The following is a 24,826-nucleotide window of genomic DNA, read 5'->3' as shown; positions in this document are numbered from 1 at the left end:
GCCCCACACAACCCAGACCAACAGCTGGAGGGAACACAGCTGGAGGGAAGGCTCTCGGCCGGTCTCCTCACCAGCTGAGCCAACGCAGCACTGCGACTCCTCGAAACCACCCCACGGGCGCTCGCGGAGACGTGGGCCTCGCTGCGTGGCGGCCAGAGATGCCCACCCCTGACCGCAGTCAGGAAGGGCTGTTCTGCACCCCTCAGGCCTCCAGAGTAAGAAGGCACGAAGGAGTGACACGGAAGCAATGGAGTGCATCTCCCAGGGAACTGTCCGGAGTGGAACAGCCCCCCGCCCCCCAGGCCCCACACCTCTGCATTCCATTTACGTAACCGTCTTAACAAAGACGGGAAACAGACCTGTGGTTGTCAGGGTTCGGGACTGGGACGCCAACTCTGGAACTTTCTCTGAACAAGCTGCGTCTTGGAAGGAGGCCAGCTCCGTAAACAACCATGTGTTGCGGCCACCTGACGCGGGTGCGGCTGCAAACAGACCACAGGGGCCCCGGGGTGCTGGGACTCCTCTGCTTCTTGACCACAGTGGTGCTCGCGGGATCCCCCGCCCCCTACAATTGCACGGAAGTGAACAGCCTGGACGTGAATACATGTCACACTGGAACCTGAGTGTGTGTGGACTGAGTCAGTCTTTTCCTGGTGGTGTTGCCATCATTTTGCAAATTGTTACCCTGGGGAGTCTAGGTAAAGGGTGTCACTTCCCTTACGACCACGTGCGATTCTTCAATCGCTTCAAAGTAACAACTTTAGTTACAAAGGAACAGGTAGGCGACCCTTTGGGGGTTTGTTTGTTTGGCGATGACCAATAAACAGGACGAATTCCTTCTCCGGGACTAGTGCTTAGGGCGCTGCTGACTCAGAGCGGCCCGGGGCCCATCCCTCCCGGCCACGGGCGGAGCTCCCAGCTCCTGAACCCTGACCTCCGCCGCACTTGGCAAGGACGCCGGCTACGTAAGTTCTTTCCTGGGAATGGGCACAACTGACTGGTTTCGCCTCCCAGCCGCCAGGGTCACATCCCACAGGGCCCCTTCCCTCCCAGCAGCCCTGGCGCACGGAACACCAGGCCCGGGGCTGGCCCTCGCGGGGCGGGTGGGCACCCTGGCAGCGAACTCCGGGGCTCCCTGACCCTGCCTGGCTGAACCGAAACCGCAGGCAGCAGGCTGAGCAGGCCAAGACTGGCCCGGGCTGACGCACACGGCTCTCGCTGGGCTGGCCACCTCCCAACACCCAGCTCCCTCCGAGAAGATTCTGGAGTGTCTTGGCAGACCACCAGAGTCAGGCGACCCACAGCGACAGTGCTGCTGGCCCAGCTGCCTGGGGACCTCGCCGGTGCCCTCGAACCCCACGTCAGCATTTGTGACAAAACTCAGTCACACTATAGCAACCCAAAGCTCCCCCCTGGCTCTGCTCTGCCCTCCCAGCGCCCCTGCGGCCTGGCCTCCCTCTCACGGAGGGAGAGCTGCTGGCACGTCACCCAGCCCTCTCCATAACTCCCCGCTGAGTCAAAGGAGCCAAAAGAAGGAAATTACAGAAGCATCTGCCGACCCTGCCTGTACTGTCCTCAGGGTCACACTCTTCCATTCACTCGCAGGAGCTGATCCCGAATGCCTCCCAGTGACAATCACGAATGGGCCTCCCCCTCCCAAAATGTGCCACTAAGTGCGTGTACAGGCGAAAACGTATTTCAATAATAATACTTCCCCCCCGGATTCTATAAACCCTTAAGTAGCCGCTTACTCAGAAAGCCGAACCGCATTCCAATCGCCAACACTGCCCAGCCTCCAGGCTGCCCGAGAAGTAACCAGGGGCCCTCCCCTGGGAATGGAAATCACATTCTCCATGAATTAAATATATAACTTGATTAAACATGTTTATGTCTCCGCAATGACATTTAAAATAGAAGTAATCATTTTCTTTCTTAAAAGAAAAACTCTCTCAAACATAATTCGAAGCTGTCAAGCTATCTCCGGCTGCAGATCTCGTAAATGTCACATACCTTCAAAGGCGGTGGCAGCTCCCTTTTAAACATGCAACTCCGCACAGTGCGTCTGCATCCAGCGCATTAACATGCGCCGCTGGCATTTATCCTGATTAAGCACAGCCCGCGCCCCTGCTCCAGGGGCTCCGCCTGGGGGCGCGGACCCAGCCCATCTCTCCATGCAGCCGAGACTGGCCAGTGCCACTGCGGCGGGCTGGCTGCGGCCAGCAGGCCCCGCACCAAGTCACACCCCTCATGCCTTAAGGGGCGAAGGGATCCCCCGTGACTCCTGTTCCCCTCCCAGACCTCCTGCTGAACTCGGTGTAACCCAACTCTGCGCGGCATCGCGGCCCAGCGGTGAGACTGTGCTCCTCGGATGCAAGAAGAACTCGGAACTCATCCTCCCCAGTCGATGACCTACATACTCGATTGCTGATTCTCCAACTCGGTAGCAAACACGTGCTATATTTAAACACGGAGCAGATCTATCTTCCTTCTGAGACACTTAAATACAGATAAGCCTCCTATTCCGGCCTTCCTCTTCCTTTCAGCACGAGGAACGCAAGCCTTGTCAACACCAACGGCCTGGGAAGCCCCGGAGAGCAGTGAGCTCCGTGTCTCCAGGATTTCAGTAACTAGATACGAGCACCATTTGTTAAAAAGCCAACATGAGCAGCATCCCCCCGGAACAGGAGTCCTGCCCCAGCCCCAGGCCAACAGCAAGCGCTCAACAGAAAAGCAGGCCAGTGACTCGGGTCAGTTAAGGGGTGACAAGCGCGCCCACACCAAGTGCCCACAGGGGCTGCAAACGCTCGCTCACCCTGAGCCGGGACGGACGCCCACATCACCTTGGAGACGCAGCGCTGGCAGAAAAAGGCAGCGACCTCGCGGGGTCTGTCCTGGCTTTTCCTGGGGAACGTGGCACAGCAGCCGCTGCAGGAACCAGCCTGACATGTGTCACCAGCCCTCAATGGCCAGAGTCCTCTCTGTCCCAGGACACAGCTTCCCAGTGAATCACTCCCCTTGGTGAGCCATCAGGACACACGGTCTCTGCGGCTCAGCGGCCGTTCCACTGAGGGCGGCCCTGTTCACAGCCAGCTCTCCTGATGCTCGCAGCTGCTGGGCTCGCATTCTTGATCACCTCTAGCCTTCCCCAATCTCACCCCTTACAGAGCCCTACTGTGCGGAGTCCTCAGATGACTTCTGAAAGAGGCGGGATAAAATGGAATCCACATTAGTAGCCCTATTAACCAACCACATCCCCCAAGGCACTGGCCTACGGGACTCGGAGGAGCTGCCGGGCCGGCCGTCCCGCTGAGGCCTGGCCCGCGAGGCCAGCATGTCCCGGCTGCTGACCTGCAGGTAGCCAGCCACCTACCACACACGCTGAGCCAGCACCTCGCACTGAAACAATCTAGAAACACACGTGCGACTGCTCCATGGAGATCAGTGAGTCAAACCCAGCTTGTCAGCCATGAGCACAGAAAGGTGGGCACAGACGGGAAAAGAACGAGGAGGCAAAGACTGCGATCCTCATGCCATTGGGGGGAGGGGGAGGGGGGGGAAAGAGGGGGGCGCGAGGCGCGGCCAGGAAAAACCGATCCTCCGCTGGCTGCCCGGGAAGGCGGAGCAGCAGGCCTGTCTACACCCGGAGGCCACGGCTGCTGTCTCCGGGGCGGTGCCGCCCCCCGCAGGGCACACGGGCAGACTGGAGTCTCCCTGTGGGTGCCGGCCCGCTCCCTCGCCCTCCACCTCTCCAGCAGAAAGCCAACCTTCTGCTGAATGGCTTAAAATAACAGCTCGGTTTTCACGATGGGCAGTGGTGTAAAGTTTTATGGCTGCTTTATAAAACCAAACATACACCTAATTCTACAACTCAGCAATTCCACGTCGAGGAATTTATCCAAGAGACTGAAAACATATGTCCATAAAAGTCCTGTACAAGCACGGGCCACAGCAGGCTTATCCAGAGAAGTCCAGGGCGAGGCACAGCCCGTGTCCGTCCACGGTGAGTAAACACGGGGCAACAGAATCCCCGTGGAACACGACGCACCGAGTGAAGGGAACACGCCATTGATGCAGGCACAACATCCCAATCCCACAAAAACATGGTGAATTAATTTTTTAAAAAAGCGCTTTTGCAGAAAGGTATGGATGGTGTAATATATGACAATGTAATACTGCATATACACATAGGCCTGTGTGTGTAGTGTATGTGTGCATATATGTACTTTATATATTACATTCTGCAACAGGCACAAGTCATCATGCTGGGGTAAAAACGTGGTTGTCTAACGCAGTGGTCGGCAAACTGCGGCTCGTGAGCCACATGTGGCTCTTTGGCCCCTTGAGTGTGGCTCTTCCACAAAATACCACCTGCGGGCGTGCACGTACAGTGCGATTGAAACTTCGTGGCCCATGCGCAGAAGTCGGTTTTCGGCTCTCCAAAGAAATGTCAATCGTTGTCCTGTTGGTATTTGGCTCTGTTGACTAAGGAGTTTGCCGACCACTGGTCAATGTGATCGGGGGTGGGGGTGGGCGGTGGGAGTGGGTGCTGCCGGAAAGGGGCCATGGGGGGACTTTCTGGAGTTGGAGTATGTTCCAAATCTTCCAAAAATAATTTTTAAAAATATTGTAACTGATGTTAGAGGGAGGGAGGCAGAGGGAGAGAAACATCGATGTGAGGGCGGACCACCGATCGGCTGCCTTCGGCACGCCTCCAACCGGGATCGGGCCTGGAACCCGGGCATGTGCCTTGACCAGGAATGGAGCTGGTGACCTTTTCGGTGCCCAGATGATACCCATCCGTGCCAGGGCTGTTCTACGACTTGATAGGGATTTGGGGTACCCAGGTGTGCGCATCTGCCAACACAAGCCGATCAGTATGCTTAGGATCTATGCATTACTTTACCTCCTGTTCCCACTCCCACCCGCTGGAACACCTGCCCCGAACCCTCGATCAAAAACAAAAGGCGGGCACCAGAGACAAGCCACCTTCGGGTAACGAGATACTTGCCGAAGGGATGGAGGGGAGCAGAGGGAGGCCTACAACGCAGCAGAGAACCGCTGCCAAGGAGACAGGCGGATGGACAGAGACGGACAGAGAAGAGCGTTCGGCGTCAGAACCTGGGGCTGCGTGTTGTGTGCTCACTGTAGAGTCACGCCCCTTCGGGGACCCTGCTGCGCAGGTCAATCCAGAATCCCGTCTCTGGAACGAGGACCACGTGTCACTTCCCCACCACGAGCTGAGGCGCCCCTGACACCCAGGTGGGCTCCCTCTTTCCGTGAACAGACCCGGGAACTCGAGGAGGCCCGGGCCTTGGCCAGGTCTGCGTGAACGCAGGCCGAGAGCACGGGCGGTCCCTGCACGGGGAAGGGTCACCTTGGGAACAAAACCCGCCGGCCTGTTCCCGCCCCGCCCTCTCCAAGCATCTTCAGGGCAGCGGAGCCGTCTGGCCACAACAGGCCCCGAAGAGCACAGAGAGGGCCCCAGGCACTCGGCACCCCCCCCCCCCCCTGGACGCCGGGCTGGTTAAACGCTGCCGTCCATAAAGCCAGACCCCTCCGCCTGAAGCGACCTCAGCGGCTCATTGTGTTTGGAAGCGGCAGAGGCGCCCGGGTCTCTGAACGTAAGAATCCAAGGTCATCTGCCCACTAACCAGACCTGAACTCCGATGCCAACACCTAGAAACGCATCGATTCCACTCTCGCTGCCTCACAGCCGTGGCGCCGAGGTGGAAGTCTGGTCAGCCCGGACTTTCCCTGGTCAACTGAGAACGCTGAGCCACTGCCCTTGTCCTGGGGACGTCCAACTCGGAAACTTTCACGTTTGCAAAAACGCTTCCGTGTCCATCACGCCTCAGACACCATGAAAGCTCGGGTCCAGAATCACCGTGTGAGCCACGAAGAAACAAAGAAAAGTAAGTACCGTCAGGGGGCGTGCTACCAAGGTTATGACACGACTCAACCCGAGATGCCAGAATGATGAAAACCAGTGAAATAATGGTGCTTTTGTTGAAGTTTTCCAACAGCAACAGAAGCCGCCATGTCACAGATGGGGAACTGCAGCCCGGGGCCCCCCAGCTGGTGAGGGGCAGTGTTGGGGGGGGAGGGGAGGTTTCCGGGCAGCTGACTCAGCACCCGGATCTGGGTCAAGGTCCCGGCCCATCCAAAACCTCTCCAAGACCGAGCCCCGCTCCAATGCCATTCATACGGGTTCTGCTTCAGATGGCAAGTCAAGCACCATGACTGTCATATTCTTATACACTCATTTGAATAAAAAAACCACGTCACTGAAATATGGATTTTCATCTGCATAACACTTTACCAACAAATTCCACAACATTCAAGTGAGAACAGATGATGCACTAAAATATCAAAAACAAGAATCGGGTTTGGTAAACAGTGGAGCGCTATTTTCACATCACCCTAATGGATTTAGTCTCAATAAACACAAACCCGCAAACACTGACAATTTTAATGGTGTGGCGCAGGACGGCTTTTGAGTGACAGCCCCAGAAAGCCAGCCTTTTCAGCGAGGGGCAGACACCGCAGAGAGATCAGAATGGATGACCGGGTTCTGAGGGTTCAGCGGTGCCTAGATCTGAGCTTGGCCCCGAGCCTCCTCCCAGATAGAGCTCCCTGGCCGGTGATGAACAGCAAGGAGGGGAGCCCTGGATCTTGCTCAAACTGCCCCCCACACTCCGATCCCAGGTGCCTGGTGTGTGCAAACAGTGCACAGTATGTGGGTCCGCACCCACAGAACATGACGCACAAATCCCTGGCCCAATGCTTGCCCAGGGCAGCCTCCTGCCTCTGGATCATCTCCGAACGGACAAAGTGTCAAGTGCAGCCTGCTGGAGGCATCTGGGGCCGGGGTGGGATTCAAGCCCCGGTGGCCCCGACTCCTCCAGACCTGCTCACCTGCCCACCCTCCTCCACTGGGTCCCACCCCGTCATCTCTCTGAAAGTGACACCCCAGTTAAACCTCAGCCGAGACTTACTCCCACTTTGTTAAGCTCAAGTGTGCGAGGCCCAGGAGGCAGAGAAAGCCAGGCACAGACGAGAAACGCAGGCAGACACCTCTTCCACGGGGTCTGCGCCCTCGCGCCCCTGCACACAGGTGGTTGTTCGGCAGCTGGCCTCTGAGCACAGCTGGAAACGGGAAGTCATTACAGAAGCCTGGGCTGGGCGTTGATTCCGTTACTCAGACCCCGAAGCCTCAGGACTTCCTACACGCAGCGCGCCCACCCCTCAGCCTGCGAGCTCCGCGGGCAGGAGGCGGCCTGTGCGGAGCAGCAGGGGAACCGACTGCCCCGAGCGTCTGCAGACACCCCCTCCCTCCTGGCTGTGGCCCGAGACCGGAGCTTTTTGGCATGGCAACACGGTGGTTCCAGAAACGAGACCCACGCAGGCATTTCTGACTTCACCTGCGTGTTAAGCAAGAAACAAGGACCCCGGGTCAGAGGGACAGACACAGCTTTCCGGAGCCCCATCCCGGAGCCGTCCTGTTCCCCGTGCCGGGCCCGCCACGACCACGGCGGCCCCAATGACCCAACTCTTCCTCCCATTTCCTGTTTCCATCCCAACAGCCACTCGTCAGGGACTTGCTATCCCTCCCACGTCACGGGTGGGGAGACGGAGCTCAGCCCCACGCCCGAGTCCACAGCAGCAAAAGCAGAAACCCCAACTGAGTCCAAGTCAGTGCACCCGTGGGAGCCCCTCAGCAGGGCCGTGGGCAGGGGGGCTCGGCGGAAGGAGACGGAGCCTCATAGGATGGACCCTCTGCTTCCGGCCACCCAACCCCCTTCACCCCGGGTGGCGGGGAGGGGGCGCAGGCAGGTTCTAGCTCTGAGCTCAGGGCCGACCAGGTAACTCCAGGCAGGGCTGGGGGACCTGCTGGGCTCAGGATCCCACTGGTCCCATCACTGCCGGAGGCTCCTCAATGGGGGAGGACCCGCCAAGCCCCCGGGGAGAAGCAGGATCCAAACGGACTTGGCTGGAAACAGCCGCCCGCCGCCGTAGAGCAAGGAGAACCTTCCGATGAATGAAGGCGAAGCACCCAGCCCCCCAGGTGCCTCTCCAGGTGCTCAAGGGAGGAATTCGCCAACCGGACCTCCACTCTGAACCCCGTGCTCCCCCTCGTTCCCTCCCAACCCGGCCTCTGAGCTGGCACCCTCCCTTCCCGCAGCAGCAGCAGCTGAGGCCGCTCAGCCCGCCTGCTGGTTAGACCCTGCCCGCCCCCCCGCACCCCCCCCCCACTGACTCTCCGTGGGGTCATCCCAACACCCGGTCCCCCCGGATTCATTTGTGGTTTTAGTCTCAAACTCCTCCCCATTAGTAACTACACAGCAACCGAGGCCGCGGGCACCCCGCGGGGCCAGCTAGAGGCGTCTTCCCTGGTCCAGGGGCCACACGGTTCCCACGTGCTCACTTCCTCTTACCAGGGGCACCCACACCCCTGGCCGCCCCTCCCCCAGAGCCTCCACAAAAGCCCATTGACCCACAAGCAAGATTCCTGGAAAGGCCCAGGATTTCCTCCACTCCCTCTCAGCACCCCGCGCCCCCAGCACCCGCTTCCCGCTCTCCCGTCCCATTCACAGAGCACAGCCCGCCTCCCCCCGGACACCTGGGGACGCTCGCAGAGCTGGCTTCTCTCCCTGTAAAATGCACCCAGGACCCTCCCCACCCCATCCCCCTTGACTCATGCCAGTTTGGGGGGGCGCACACCCCCACCCAGGCACGGAGCCCCGACAGGCTGGCAGGCCCGAGCCAGCTCTGCTTGGTTTCCTAGGCGACAGCCGCTCTCCCTGCCAGCTGCGCACTGACCAAGGCAGGAGGCTCCGGAGTTCCTTCGTAAGGAAGCCCGCTCTCCTGGTTTGGGCAGGGCCCTGAGGTGGTGGACCGGCGGCCTGCTCTCCCACCTCCAAGCTGCCCCACCCTCAGGCACCCACCGGCACCCTCAGGCACCTGTCCCGCAAGACTGATTCCACTTGTGCTCCAGGCGAGCCTCGCAGAGCTACTGACAAGCCCCAAAGACCCTCACCTGCCGGGGAAGCCTGGTCCCCCCGGAGTCCTGCCGGCTGCACTCCTCGGGGAGCAGCGATTGTGGGGAGCGTGGGGAGCAGGCAGCTGGCCCTGCAGGAGAGGCGTGCCTGCCCCCAGGCACACAAGGAGGAGCCGGGCCTCCCAGGAAGCCTCTCCCTACCCTTGCCCCCACCCAGCCTGTGGGGCAGGAAGTCAGGACCTGCCCTGCCCGGTTCTCCGGCCTGTGCCTGCGGGCCCGGGGCAGGAAGGAACAGCTGCGGGCTGCGGGGCTGGGCAGTGGTTCGCTGCTCATTGGAATCACCTGGGAGCTTTTAAAACTAGAAGCCGAGGCAGGTCCCACCCAAGACCACGGACTCAGAGCGCCGAGGGCGGGGCTGGGCTTACAGGTCTTCAGTGCCCAGGTGCTCAGGCCCAGGCAGGAGGGACGAGCAGGGGCTGGAGGGACCTGGCAGAGGGCGGGCAGCCTCCAACGGACAAGTGAGAGGGAGCCAAGGTGGCTCCGCCCCACTGCAGCCCACACCCCAACTCTTGAAGAGGCCTTCCCTGGTGTCAGTGTGTACAGATGGGACCCCAGTTCCCAGGCTGGGACCACTACGCCCCTCCCTGCCTGGCTTCCCTGGCCACCACGCTGTCTGCCTGTGTGGTCCCTCCTTGCAGGCAGGACCTGGTCAGGCCACCATCCCAGGGCCGCAGAGCATGGGCTGCTCGGCTCTGCTCCCGTCCCCGCCTGCCCCACCATGGCTGGAGGTGACAAACGCCCACTCCCCTGCAGACACTGGGAGAAAGCGGCAAGGCCAGCGGCCCATTGCTGCAGGAAAGCTGCCCTGGGCACCCGAGGGCCTTCCCTGCTCAGATCCACTCACTCCGGAAACCACCGCAGCAGAGAATCATTCACGGAGGAACTCATTCACGGAACCTCCGCGTGCACCTGGCACGTGCCAGGCGCCCATGACCTCGGACCACAGTCAGTTACAGCACACGGTCCTCAACACTGACCGTCAGCCCCCCAGAACCTCTTTCCCAGGCCACTGACACCTCGGGAGAGACCGACACCGCCTCCCCCAGTGTGACTGAGAGAGCCAGGAGCCATTCCAAATGAGGGGGTGGGGGGCCCGCAGCTAGCAGGGGGCAGACCACCCAGCTCTCCCCCCAAATCTCAGCACCGCTGCCTCTACCAGGACCCGAGCTGTTTACTTATTACAAGCTAGTGTTCCTGAGCTTATGTTATTTACCCAAATCGCCCCAATCACAACCCACCAGGACACGGGAGGCACCGACAATTCCGGAGAAGGGCCTGGACATCAAGGGGACAGGAAGAGGGGCTGGGGGGACAAGGTCACCATCTGATCAGAAAGGGCTGTTTTGTTTTCTCATTTGTTATTGATGTGGTTTTTTTAAAATTTAAATTCTTTATTGTCAAAAGTGTTACATGTCTCCTTCCCCCCCTCCCCCACCTCTCCCCGCACGCTCCCGCCCCCCAGCACATGCCCTCACCCCACTGGACACGGCTGTTTTTATCAAGGGTGACGCCACGGGCCCACAGCTGGTGTGGCTTCTGGGCAAAGCAGCCGTGACCAAACCCAGAGCAGGGCCTCGGGAAGCCGCCGTCCTGGTGTGCCGAGGCCGGTGGGCCCCTGTGGACCATGGTGGGCGGCCCTCAGGGTCCAGCCGTCCGGCAGCAGCCGGTTCTCCTCCAGGCTGGGGCGGGAACAGCACACTCCAGCAAGGGTCAAGCTTTATCTTTTAGACGCACAAAGCGCTCCAGCCAGAACAAAACAGCCTTTCCAAGATGCTTTCCAAATTCCAGACACTCGCCGGGCTGCAAAGCGGCCCTGCTTCCTCCCATTTTCCACCTCACACCGGCCGGGTCCTAATAAAAGAGAATCACCTATTTATTTGCTTACCTTACACTCGGAAAGACAATAAACTGGAAAGGCTTCATAAATCTCACAGGGAATTCCTTTAAACAAGGACTGTCAGCAAAGCTCCGTAAATAACCTTCTGCCAGCCTAGCAATCACCTCCAACACTCTTTTTCCTTCCTGCCTTTGTCCTAATCTCCCAGCAAACAAATCAAATCAAGCACCAAAAGGCTTTGATTCTTCTCGAGGTAAGACTCGGAAAACATCCGGGAGTCCGCCAGGGCTGCTGACTTCAGGGGGCTGACATCAGATGCCAAGTTGAGGCCAAGGGGACCAGACCAGGACACCCTTGCGCACCCCCCGCCACCCCCCAACCAGCCACACCACTCTCACGGACTTACAAAACCAGACTGGGGAGTCACAAACAGAGCCTGGGGACACAGCACCAGCTCATCCGCAGGAACCACCAGCAAAGCCGGGCAGACCCCTTATGGAACAGGCTCCCCCACTTCCTCCCACCCGGGGGGGCTGGGCCACCTCACCACCGTGTGGACGGAGCCTCCACATCCAGGTGGCTACTGGTGAAGCTCATTCCCTGGAACGTCCAGGCCGCCCCGACCAGGCCCTGCCCCGCCACGCTGATGCGTTTCACCTCGCACCCTGGACGGGGCTGAGGAAAACGACCTTGGGCAGCTCAGAAACACCGGGAGACGGACAGGCTCACCGGAGGTTTCCAGGACGGAGCTAAAAATAAGTTCAAACAAGAGGCAGGCGAGGCCGGAGGACAATCAAACACGGGGGACCTGCACGAGCTGCTGCAGTCCATTTGCGATCAGGGAAGATAACCATGGCACCAGAGGGGACACTCCCCTGGCCGGAGGCTAAAAAGCCAGCCACGCCGACCGCCACCCACACCTACACTCGGGCACGTCTTCAGAGGCCCAGCCCCTGGAGAGGCCCAGCCCCTGGAGAGGCCCATCGGCTCCGGAGCCTTGAAGCTTCACCTCAAGGCCTCGGTTCTGAGCGCGAGGCACGCTCACTTGGCCCCGGCAGCCCACGCGCGTCCACGGCCGGGCCGCTTGGTTGGCGGTGCAGGCGTGGGCTTCTGACGCGCGTCCCACTGAGGCTGGCGCGCAGCACCTGTCACCCGAGAGCTGTGTCCCTGCAAGTTAGAGCCGCCCGAGCTGGCCGCGAGAGGCGCCGTCACTGCTACCTCGGGGCCACACCAAATCCTGCTGGCGCATTCCTGGTGCTCAATGAAAGGAGCTGTATTATTATTATTACTAGTTGCCCACCACACTTATGCATTTCTAATATTCTTGAATGTAAGCTCATTCAAGAAACGCCCAGCCCAAACCCAGGCCTCGCCCAGATCTTTCCAACAGGCACCCTCTGAGATGCCGCCCGACAGGTGCACAGCGCAAGGACCTTCTCCGAGCCTCGGCCAGCGGGGCCTGGGCACAGGGCAGCAAGCTGCTCACCCGCCCCCCTTCCAGTCCACGAGAATTTAAGATCCACCCAAGGGAGGCAGCTTCTCACCTGAAGTGACCCTGTGGAGCCAGGCATGGGGCCCGAGGCGAGGGCAGGACCCCAGCGACCCCGGGGCCACCTGGCACAGCTGAGGATGGCACTACTGAACATGCTTGTTGCCGCCCTTCTGGACATCACACACGTGTCTCCCGTATGTTTAAACGAATCCCAGCCTTTGGGCAACTTGTCCCTGGGGAGGACCAGAGGGAGCTGCTGGGGAGCAGGCGCCAAGCTCTCTGTTCAGGGTCCAGGACGCTGGTGCCAACACCCTGCCCACCGGCTCCTACGGCCTTCTGACGTGCTCAGGTGCCAACCTTCCAGCTCCTGGCCCCAGACTCCTCTCCCGCACCTGGAAGACCCCGACTCCGGTAAGCATGTGGCCGTGTCTTCACTGCCCCGGCCGCTGGCAGCTCGGAGGGCCACCCGGGGCTAAGGATGCTGAGACACGGGGTTCAGGGCAGAGACCAAGGGCACGTTTAGTCTGAGCTCGGGCGTGAAGGTGTCCGAACACATCGATTGCGCACATGAGACGCACCCAGAGCCGCTGGGCGCAATGAAGGCGGCCACCCGCCCTCAGAGCCGGGGCTACGGGGGCGGGGGTCGCACCTAACCAGCACCGGGAAGGCATCTCCAGCAACAACCGGACAATTAATCAACACCGCGATCCCAGGTAAAATTTTTAAAAATTCCGAGACTCACTTCCCCCAACTGAACACAAATAAGAAACCTGTGAGGATGCGAGTTGGTTGTGGCTTTGTTCACGGTGCAACCGGGGACACGGGCCGTCCACGCGTGGCCGGCGCCTCCCGAGAGACGCCACGATCCTACCGACACCCCGGACTGGGGCTCAGGGAGGGACACCGGCCAGGGGGTGCCCCCACCGGGAAGCTCCCTAGTCCTCCAGGCTTCGCACAAACCACCTCCCGGCCTCCCCAACCTCTGCCCACCTCCCCCAACACCCGAGGCCAGCCTTCCTCCTCAGAAGACGGGTTTGGTGAGTGGGGGGGACGGGACTCCGGGATGGCGGGGCTGTTCTGTGACCACGTGGCGTTCACACCGCATGTCAAGGCCGGCAGAGCTGCGCCGGGAAGGAAACTGCGCTGAGTGTAGATTCTACCGCCATCACCAAGTTTTAAATGAGAACAAGCGCATCTCCCGGCGCAGGGAACCGACTGCTCTGCAGCCGGGCGACCTTGCCATGGGAGGCGGGGACACCTGCAGACACCCTGCCCCCAGCTCTCCGGAGGGATGGCTCAGTCCACTCAGCACGGCCGTCACCGCCGCACACACAGGCTCCCGTCTTCCTGAGATCCGCTGCGCCCCAAACGGTGCCGGGAGAGACCAGACCTCCGGCAGCTGTGGCCAGGAAATGAAAAATGAGACTCCCCGCAAGTATGTTCCTTAATTGCTCTTACCTTGGGGTCCATCCATCACATTCAGCTGCCCCACACTCCCCCTCCGCCTAACGCCAAACCCACGTGTTACAGGTGAGGACAGGACAGGTTCCCGCCGGCCCTTCGCCATGCGGCTGGGTCTACCTTGCTGGTGGCTGCCATCGCCATCCTGGGCTAGTCTGGGACTTGGGTGCATGGGCTGCGCCAGCAGCCTCTCTGAGCTCCCCCTAGAGGCCACACCCAGCCTAACAGGTCCCCGTCGGGTGGTGGGTGGCGGTCAGACCCCGGGGTGCCTCCATGCAGAATCCAGGTACCAGGGCTGAAGGGGAAGGCGCCTCAGTGTCCGTTCACCGGGGGTCTAAGGGCAGAGCCTCCCCCACCCCCGCCCCTTCTGCTAGAGAGGACCACCACCCTGTGCCCCCGTAGATGGCCGACAGAAAGGCAGAGAGGAAAGTGACAGACAACAGAGCCTGCGCCCTATCAGCTGGGTCGGAAGGACATGGCAGGACCACGCCCAGGCGCACGAGACAGAACTCAAGCTGCGGCGTCAGGTACACTGGGGGGAATGGTGACGGACCCCCATGCACCCAGGTCCCTGAGCAGCCCCCGACTTCCCCTCTCGGCCCCGCAGCCAGCTGGGCACCTGCCGGTCCCTGGGCCCCCGCACTCCTCTGCAGGTGCTCCACTGTAGAGGGCGCCTGGGAAGGCACATGGGCGTTCTTCCTTAATTGTCAGCTGAACCCAAGGCGACAGGCAAAGCCGCGTCTTGGTTACACATCTTACCAAAAAGGCAGGTGTGTTCTCCGCATGGACTCTCACCTTTGCCCAGGTGTAGGGAAGTGGGTTTTGATATGTAAATCCACTCAAGCACCAGGAATGAGTAGGGCCTACTCAAGAATGCAAATAATCTCCTTTGTCTTGACTTTTGGTGAAACTTCCTGGTAATTGGGGGTATAAAATAAACAGGCTGCATCGGCTCTGGGCCACTGTCTCTCCATCAGAAGAGGGCAGTGGTCCACCCGGCCCCAGCCTTTTCCTTCCATCTCTGTGTCTGGTCTCTTTCTTTTATTTCTCAATCCCCAGCCCCTCTGCTCGAAGAACCGGATCATCTCTCTTTCTGTGCTGGACGCGGAAAAGAGAGGCCCCGCCATACTCCACCCTCACCCGCAGGAACCACGGCCACAGCCCTAAAATGCCGCGCCTGCCGGCGGTAAATCTGAACTCAGGTCCTCTCTGGGCATCTGCAGACCCAGCCCTCCCACCGCCCCACACCTCATTCTCTTTACGCCAAAGAAACAGTAATGCCCGTATTTGAGAATCCACTCGAGGGGTGATGGGGTCGCCATGCACAAGTCAATGCCCACACAGATACCCCGAGTGGATGCAAACAGCACCCAGCACTCTGCCGTGAGGACACAGTACAAGGAGGTGGGGGTCCCTTGCCCAGGCCTTCCGCTAGTCAGGATGGGGATGGATGCTACGTCTTACACACCAGCCAGTCCTTCTCCAACCTCAGGAGAGCAATAACCTTCACTTCTTCAGTGGGTCACCCTCCCCACCCTCAGCCTGGGAACTCACCCTCCGCCGTGCACCCGAGCCCTGGCACCCACCCAGCTCGTGTACACTCAGTGCTTTGCTGAACTTCAGCATAAACCCTCCTGGCTCTTGCTCAGAGCCCTGGCATCTGGCACGCAGGAGTAGCTCTATTTGCTGGAGAAGCACATTCTCCTTAAACAGGCAATTCTCAGAAGAAGCAAATCCATCTCAATGTCAACTGTACAAATCAATCCAAATTGAATTACCTTACCATAATGTAAAAATTTAAAACCCCATGCATAAAATATTATACACCATTTTTATTTGATCTACTAAATCATAGCTTCCCCAAATCTCCTAAAGGTGGCTTTCCAGTATTGCGCAGCTGCTTAATTGGGAAGCGCGCACATAACTGCACCAGCACCGCCCAACTGCTTACGGGAACCGCTCCGGCAGGCGTCCTGTTTTACTTTGTATTTAATCTCTATCAGGACGTCTATCTGGAAATAGAAAAGTATTCGAGTCTTCATAAACACCATAAATCACAAAGTCACTTATTTCTAACCCAAGTCCAGAAGCAGCCCCAAAAGAAACTGCCAGGGCCCCAAAGCCTCCCGCTCCTCATAGTCGAGCAGAGCTGTGGGCCTCCTGACTCGTGGTCCTGCACACCCAGCCCTGCGCTGCTCTGCCCGGTATCGTTACGGGAAAGGCTGCCATTTCTTCTCTCAAAGTAAATGGCTCTGCATGCAACTCAAGAGCATCCCCGAAGCAGTTACCCCGACCAGAGAGGGCAAACCCTGGGGCCCAAGACTGAGGTCTCGCATCAAGAGCAGAAGGAGGTCCCTTGAGTCATTCTCCTCTGAGGACATCACGCTTGTCTTTTCAAGTTCACCTTCAAGGAGCAGGAGTGACTCAACTGGATGGACTTCCCTGCCCGCTCCCTGCCGTCACACCTATGCACACCCTCACCCCTAGGACTGGGTGTGTGAGCGCGGTTTGGAGGACGCCAGTTCCGACCCTGCTCCATCATCGACCACCTGTGGGCGCATCCCGTGGCTGCTGAGCTGGTCTGGCCATTCAAAGTGGGCAGTGACCACCCTGCCGCCCCGTCTCACGTCCGGGTGGCTACTAAACACCAAACACGCACGTGTGCCCCAAGGGTTTCTGCCGCCAGAACTCGGGTGAGCTGCCATCTACATGGAAAGGGAAGCCGTCGGCCTCGCCCAAGTCCCCTCATTAAATCCACCAGCCGAGATAAAAAGGATTTGCTGCAAAACGTGTTTCCTTTCGCTTCTGAGTCCAAGGTGTCTCCTCAAACCTGAGTCTGGCCCGGCGATGGATGCTGCTGTCCGCAGCCGAGCTCCTGGAGGTGGGCCCTTCGGCGGCCCGGCCCGGTGGGCGCGCCCGGTGCCGATCCCGTCAGGCTCAGAGGGATCTGCCCCCGCCGCTCCCCCGGACTTGTGTCCACAGGTTTCCCAAGTGCGCTCCCCGGGGCAGCGCGCTTTCCTGGCCCCGATTTGTGAGGATGCTCTCTCCTGGGCAGGACCCCGGACACTGCACTGCGCCCGCCTCCTGGCGGCGGCCACTGCCCACTGGTCAGGAGTGCGATGCCAAGTGCGTCAGAATATGGCCCCACTCCCATTTTACCGGACACACATGAAAGGGGCCCCAAGTCCTTAGGAATGTGCCGTTCGACTGGGTGGAGCATCCCTCTCAAACGGAAAGGCAGCGGGAGAGCAGGCTGGGCAGAAACCCCCTTCTCCACTTTAATCCAGTCATTCCGACTTGGGGTGGTGGGTGGTCAAGGTTACATAAAATCTTCCAATCGTTCCTGTGCCAAATGTTCAAACCACAGGCCCAAGCGTGTGGTGTGCCGGGAGCGGTGTGTTTGGAGGGAAGACGGTGGGTGCTGCTGGCAGGTTCGGGGCCGGCTGCACCCGGAACCCCGGGAGTTTGCTAAAAACACAGACGTTCTGGCCCCCCCTGCAGCTTCTCTGAGGGGGCACTGGGTGGAGCCCGAGGAGACTCTCCCGGCCAGGGGTGCCCTGGAGACCCCCCTGCTCCAGAAGCCACCCTCTCAAACAACCGGGGCTCCCCCCGGGGACTGCAGGAGTCCCTCATGTGAAAAGCAGGGTGCCCGCAGCCAGCCTCTCACTGAACCACTAAACTCGTGTGGACTAAACTCGTGTGGACTCATGGGCCGGGCTGGGGGGACTGGCGGCTCCAACGGGGCAGAGGGGAGGGGGGACTTGGTGTCAATTACCCAACACCCAGAGCGCCTGCCACTCTGCAGTGACACTGGGGATCCTGGTAACCAACAGGACCGGCTGACCATTTCCCAGCATCCACTGCTTACTTCCCTGGCATCTCCCACCCCCGCATCTGCAACGGCGGAGCTCGGACAACCTGACCCCTGACCCCGGTCGCCTCTATTCCAGCACTGGCTGCCTCCCAAGGGCATTTTCAAGGATCCTCTGGCTTTCCAAGTGCGATCCTTTAAAGGCAGGAATTCAGCCCAAAGAAACCGCTGGTCCATGAAGTGACCAGCCCGCCCTGAAGGGGACAACCGGCCTCTTCCATGGACCTTGGAAGGGCACCTTCCCAAACTCGCCCCCAGCCCACCTCCCCATTCCACCCTCACAGGAGCCCACCCCCACCCCGGAGCCAACAGGCAGCGCGGCAGGAACAGCGCCAGGGGTCCGCACCCTCACCCAGACTGCGCTGACCCTTGGGGGCGCCGGCTGGCCCCGGGGTGGGTCCCCGCGACCGAATGAATGCCCAGAGGAGACCAAGTGCCCCACCTCCAGGGCCGGGTCAGGAACACTCGCGAACACCCACAGCCCATCGGCCCGCGGGACCCGGCCTGTCACTCACTGGCCTGCTGCGGCCCGAGTGCCACCACATGCCGGGAGCACGGACCCGCCAGGCCAGGCCAGCGCCCCAGCACCCGGACGCCCTGACTGTGGCTGCCCGTGGACCGGCAAGGTGGCGCCTCAAGGCCACCTGCACTCCCTTCATCTGCTCTGTAAACAGGTGCTGAGCACCCCCCCCGCCCCCCCAAGCAGAGCCCAGTGCCAGGGACCTGGAGGCAGGCGGGTGGCCCGTCCTAGGACAGCGGCGGGGCACCGAGCGGCTTACTTCCCTTCTTCTCTGGGAAGGGAAAGCGGGTCTGAAATAGAAAGTAAACATTTCACTAGGCATTTCTCGAGTGACCTAATATGGAGTAACATTCCAGTCTAAAAACCACCTCCTTGCCCTGGCCGGTGTGGCTCAGTGGATAGAGTGTCGGCCTGCGGACTCAAGGGTCCCGGGTTCGATTCCGGTCAGGGGCATGCGCCTTGGTTGCGGGCACATCCCCAGTGGGAGGTGTGCAGGAGGCAGCTGATCGATGTTTCTCTCTCATCAGTGTTTCTAACTCTCTATCCAACCCTGCTTGCGGGCCCATGCCCACACCCCCCCCCCACCCGCTGCCCGCCCCGCAGGTGCCAGGACCCTCCGCTGCACACTAGCAGGTGACCCGCCCCACTGGTCACACAGCGCCTCCAGGCGAGAGTGGCTGAGTTACTTGTTTATTTAGTTTGTATTTTATTTATTTATTTTTTTAAATTTCTTTATTGATTGCGGTGTTACGTGTCCTTCCCCCCCTTACCCCTCTACCCCCCCCCCCCCCGCGTATTTTAAAAATTTGACAAATATCTCTGACGTGTCAGGCCTATTCTAAGTGCTTTCCAAACACTATTACCTCGTTGGATCCCATAGCCACCTATTCCCACCCTCACCTTATACTCAGAGATGAAGTCCTGTGCGAGGGCTCAGGAAACCCCGAATGCAGCCAAGCGTCTCTGCCCGTCCCCTTTCCCCACTGGCCGCAGCCTGTCCCAGCGACGCCACTCCCTGCTGGCCGCCCGTGGCCGTTACCGGGGCGCACACTGAGGGCAGGCCGTCTCCCTGGGCCGCCTCAGCCCTCAGGGTGCCGAGATGTCCCGGGCCTCTCCCCGGTCAGACGGCTGCCGGCGGCCCAGAGCCACGCTTTAGGGTCTGGGCGAGCACCCAGACACGCCACGCAGTCACCGGGCTGGGAAACTGCCGGCTACAGAAGTGACGGGCATGGCCCCAAAGTGGTCCCTGCCTGACCAGCCCTCTTCCCACAAATGACAACGAACCCCACTCCCCCAGTCTCTCTAAGACCCCGCTTGCCACTGCTATTTAGAAGATGAAAGGAATTGGGGGGGGGGACCCCTTTTAACCTCCTCTGCAGAGAAGCAGTTTAAAGACTCAGGGTGCAGTGTGTGTTTCACGTGGTTTTGCTGGGCTCCGAGGGGCTGAGCGCTCAGCCGGGCCGGGCATGCAGCAGGAGCACCGTCCAAACTGCAGCCACAGCCCCCCCTTCCGCCCGGGACACGGGGCTCCGTAAGGCAGCTCACCAGGCCGCGGAGGACAGGCCCTCTGGGAGCACATCTGGCCAGATTAGGAGGAGAAACCTACCCACGGTTCAAAGTCCGCCTTAAATCCCCAGGAAGCCAGCAACACAGACGGAATGCCAACTTCAGTGCTCGAGTCTCCTGGTTTTTGTCAGCTGAAGCCACATTCTTAATCCCGGGCTTAGTGAGAAATGAGGAGGACGGTGCGCGTGGAAAACAACCCTCAGGAGCAGGGAGGACGCCGGAGCCACAGGGGCCCTGCCGGAGCCACAGGGGCCCTGCCGGAGGCCTGTACCCCAAGCTCAGGGGTCTCCTGCAGAGCCGGGGTGCCCACCTCCCACACCACAGACCCGGCAGGTGTGAGACCACCCGCATCCCGGCTCCCACAAAGACACCACCGCCAGGGCCGTCAGAGCCACCCGGGCTAAGTGCCTCAGACCCGGCGCATCCCCTTTCCGACACGTGGGCCCCAGAGGGCCGCCCCTCCCTCCCAGCCCGGCAGGCCCCGTGGGAGGCCCCGGAGGAGCTGGCCCAGGGCTGGTGCTGAGCCGCCACCACAGAACCCTCCCGCCCAATGGAGGCCGCGGGCAGCCGCAGGGGCTTCACACAGAACACAACCACCGCCAGGCTGGAGCTGGGCCAGCACTGGGCGAACCCGACTCACTGGCCAAGAGACCCCCTCCCCCCCCCCCCGGCAGAGCAGGCGGCACCCACAGGCCCAGGCGGCATGCACTCTGCCCCCACCCCCCCAGCCTTGGGATACCAGCCAAGGCTGAAGGATTCCCAAGCTCCCCTGTGCCTGCAAGCACACACGTGTGCGAAAGGAAGTGCACTGTCGGCGGGGAGGTAATCTCGTAGTTAAGGGCGAGCCTGTTTTTCAGGAAATCTCCACCTCGTGGGGACGTCACCTTGAAGGAGCCAAGGTCAGCGGGGGAGCTCCGGCATCACCTGCTCTGGGCGCCTTTGGGGAGTTAATGGCCCAGCAGGGCCCGGCTCCAGGTTCCAGGACACACCCGACTCGGTGCCCTACCCTTTCGCTCCCCACGGCCTCTTTGAACAGAAGCTGTTCCTTTTGTTCAGGGGCACTCATTCAAATTCCTTCCGGAGGCCAAGGCCGACGGGGCACAGCCTGGGAGAGGTACTGGCTGAAGCAAGTTTCTGGCCGGTTTGTGCGTGGGTGGTGCTCACAGCCACCCCACCAGGCGGAACCCTCACCGCCCTCCCTGTCTCCTCCCCCAAACCCCGCCATGTTGAACAGAGGCACCCGCTCAGGCTGTGAGATACGTGGTGAGACCAGGTGGAAAGTGAGAAGCAGCCTGAGATGGGGGGAGGGAGCGTCCCCGCCCAGAGAGGGGCTCCCGCAGGGAGGCGGGGCCGCTTGGAGAAGACCCCGCAGAGTTGAGGAGTTTGTGAATCCAGACCACACACCTGGGAGCTGCAGTCTCTCTACTATAACAAGACACGGGGAACCCCTAAGCTCTGTGTCAGCTATCCACAAAAAGCGGGGTGCTGGGGGAGAGGGGGCATCAGAGACAGCAGAGGGAAAGGGAGAAAGACTGGGGGGACAGAGGGGTCTTACCTTGCCTAGTGCGGCAAAGCCATTCCCAAATGTACCCACGTGCCAGTCCAAAGCCACAGGGTTTCTCAGTTAATTACCGAGAAACCAGGGCCAAGGAGTTGGAACGAGGGAACCTCCCTGACCCCCGTTTCTCCATCGGTAAAACGGCAGCTCCGTCCACCTCGGGGAGGACGGGGGGTAAAGAGGAGAGTGTGGCCGGAGCAGCCCTGTGACTGGCCCTCCCGGTCCTTCCCGGTGTCGGCTCTCCGCCCGGAAAGTCTGCGATCCAGGGGACAGAAAGCCCCCCCCCCCCCCCCTGTGCAGCCAGCCAGGCCCGTCTCCTGAGCCACCCACTCAGGGTTCATGAACCAGCGAAGTGTAGTGACTCTAAAGCAGGCGTGGCCCCGGGAACCATCTGGAAATCCCTCCTCAGCAGTAGATGGTGAGACCCTAACCAAGAGCGTTAATCAAAGGCCGTGCAACAAGCAGGCTTCACACTGCCCACGCGCATGGGGAGCGGCTCGGGGCGGGAGAACTGCGAGCCCAGGGAGAACTGCAGGCTCTGGGGCCACGGAAAACTGCCCCTGCTCTCCGGGTGACGAGAGGGAGGTTCCCAGGACAGAGCGCCTCCACCAGCAAACCCTGCCGGCACCTCACTGCCGACCGCCTGGCCGAACCCCGGCTCTGCCGCCGTGGGGGACACGGTCCATGGACAAGTCAGTAAGCGCCTCCTTCACCCCCTTGTGACAATCCAGTGCGCGTGCCCAAGATCCCAAGTGCGAATGCTCAGCAAGTGTGATCTTCACAGAGAACGAGCGACGTGGCTGGCGGACACACAGGCGCCCCTCCGCGAAGAGGGTGGAGCGTGGGGATGCCCAGGTGGTCCGGGCTCTGCCGCGCACCGGGGAGCGATCTCCATCCCGGTCTGTCCTGCTCCCCGCGCTGCAGAGGCGATGCGGTGGGGTCCGGCCCTGGGCAGCCCTCACAGTGCCCGCAACGACTGCCGCCACTTACAGGACGATTCCGAACACACTGCGGCCTGGGCACCCGAAAGGGACCGGTCGCCCAAGTCAGAGCCATCGCCCCTTCCTGTTTGGTGCCTCTTGACCACCCTCCCGCGCTAACCCATGAAGCTGTGTCCACCAGGAAAGGGCGGTGTGGGAACACGGCGGGACGAGGCTCCCAGCTTTGGGACCACTGGGCCGGCTCAGGCTCGGTGCAGCCCGGTACCCGGTCCTGGTCCCATCCTCGGCCATGGGTTCGGGCCCTTCCCCATCAGGGCTCCAGGGACCCGGAGGGGCGCAGGCGAGCCCGAGCGCGTGCAGCGGGAACCGTCCTGAGGGAGGGAAGGAGGAGGAAGTGGACACAGGGCGACGAGGGCCTTTTCAACCACCTGGGCGACTTCCAGAGGGGGAAGCAGCTCCCCATTACAAATAAAGGGGCGCTTCCTGAGGGAGTCAGGACGAGATGTGGGAGCAGGCAGAGCGGGGTGGGTGCTCCGGGCAGTCCTGCCCTCCCCGCAGCGCAGGGGACTGGCCATTGCTCAGGCTTCGGCCTGGATGCACACAGAGCGTCCCCAGGTCCCCATGGCCCGCAGGAGTGTCGTGAAGATTAACAACTGAGAAATGCTTCTAAGATCAGAGCCATTCGGGGATGTTACCTGCAGGCCCTTAGCTGCGCAGACTGAGATCCCACAGAAACGCAGACTGAGATCCCACAGAAACGCAGACTGAGATCCCACAGAAACGGGCTCCTAACTAAGCCCCCCTCCCCCGCCCCCGCCTGGAAGCGACCTCTAGCCCAAACCCAGAGCGCTGAGAAGTGGCGCGGCTGCGCCCCGGGACACTAAGAACGGGGTGGAAAGTGTCATTCCCGCTTGGCTTCCACGCTGGGCCTCCTGCTCCATCCGGTCCCTGAAGAGCAGGTGAGCATCACAGGCCAGAGGTAGACAGACTTCTGGAGAAGGGACAGGAAGAACTCTAAAATGTCACCCCTGCTGGAAAGAAAACACAGCATTCCCGCTCACCACCACCCCAGTTCATTAGGTAGGTGCCCCCAAGTGCGGGGAACCCTTGGGGTCTCCAGTGTTTGGAGAGCTTTGCCCCGGCCCTGACCCAGTGGTGTGCCAGGCTCAGTCAGTGCTAGGAGCCCACGCCGCCCACCTGGCCTGGCAGCTCCATGCCAGCTGTCCCTCCCAGCAAAACAGGCCGCGACCGGGCGAGGCCGCCCCACCCCCGCCGGAGCGTTCGGTGCCCTCAGCCAGTCCGGTGGGTTCTCAGAGCTCAGGGCCCTCCCCCGTCCTGGCACTGGCTGCATTCCAGGTGGGCGGCCGGAAGCTGCAACACCCCCCGCTCTGCACCACCTAAAAGGCTCTGCACCACCTAAAAGGGCTCGGGGACTCCCAGCCCTTCCCCAGACCCACCTGGGCCTGAACAAGCAGAGGATCAGCTGGTCTGTTTGCACTTCGAGACCAACAGCACTAACCACACCGATCGGCAAAGAATGAAGCAGCAGCCGGAGTTCACTGGGCGGGAGGTGCACAGCCCTTTCCCGGCCTCTCAACCCTCACCGCCAAGGAACTCCCCCTGTGCCCTCTCTCCTCTCCACACCCTCCCACCTCCACCCCATCTTCCCACCCCCACCCCACAGGGCAGGCTCAATACTAACTGTCCAGGAGGCTTGATTCAGGCCACTCTGCTGGTCTCTGCCACACTGGGGCAGGTCCCATTAGGCCAGAGGAGTTGACCTCGATGATCTCGGTCTACAGCTGCTTCCAAAGAAACTTCCTGGGATTCACGACGCCATGAGGCCTGTGTGAGCCAGCACCTCTCCCTGGGCGGCCGGTGCCAGACCTTAGGCCTGGCTGTGCAGCAGGGCGCTTACATCCCTGGGCTAGCCGGCACACCAGCTCCATTCCACACCCTTCAGAAGGCCCCTCCCAGGTCCTGCCACAACCTAGGCCAGTGGTCGGCAAACTCCTTAGTCCACAGAGCCAAATATCAACAGCACAACGACTGAAATTTCTTTTGAGAGCCGGAAACCGACTTCTGCGCATGGGCCACGAAGTTTCAATCGCACTGTACGTGCGCGCCCGCACGTGGTATTTTGTGGAAGAGCCACGCTCAAGGGGCCAAAGAGCCGCAGGTGGCTCGCGAGCCGCAGTTTGCCGACCACTGACCTAGGCCATTATTTCCGATCCACCTTCAAGCCAGTCAACAGTGTCTTTCGAGTCAGAGGTTTACTTTAATGCAACAAGCACATTTCTGCTCCGAAGAGCACTTGTGAAGGGAGTAAAGCAACATGGTAAAGAAAGGGGAGTTTTTCTGCATTTGAAAGTGGGGAGATTTTAAGAGCCACAGATGAAAAGCACGCCCCGGCCCACCGTGTCCCTGGACTAGTTTGGACTCCTAGGAAACCACCAAAGGCGAGCTGACAGCAGCCAGGTTCAGGCAACAAGAGCCACGTGGGAGTCACACGCTCTGAGCCC

At 60.6% G+C, this 24,826-nt stretch overlaps 1 protein-coding gene across 4 annotated transcripts in view; it reads right to left on the bottom strand.

Annotated features, from left to right (window-relative positions):
• CTBP2 (C-terminal binding protein 2) overlaps nt 1-24,826 on the bottom strand; it is a 100,394-nt gene that overhangs the window by 69,422 nt on the left and 6,146 nt on the right. Inside the window, exon 1 of one of the 4 annotated variants that reach the window (XM_054729241.1) lies at nt 360-413. The exons of the other annotated variants lie outside the window; for them this stretch is intronic. The gene's annotated coding sequence lies outside the window, so the exon portion shown is untranslated. Of the gene's footprint in view, nt 1-359; nt 414-24,826 lie in introns of those variants that run through there. 4 annotated transcript variants of the gene reach the window in all.

Source organism: Eptesicus fuscus, chromosome 17, assembly GCF_027574615.1.
Source record: "Eptesicus fuscus isolate TK198812 chromosome 17, DD_ASM_mEF_20220401, whole genome shotgun sequence".
NCBI lineage: Eukaryota > Metazoa > Chordata > Mammalia > Chiroptera > Vespertilionidae > Eptesicus > Eptesicus fuscus.
The sequence above is the reverse complement of the archived record's forward strand: the minus strand, read 5'-3'. Positions and strand labels throughout refer to the sequence as shown.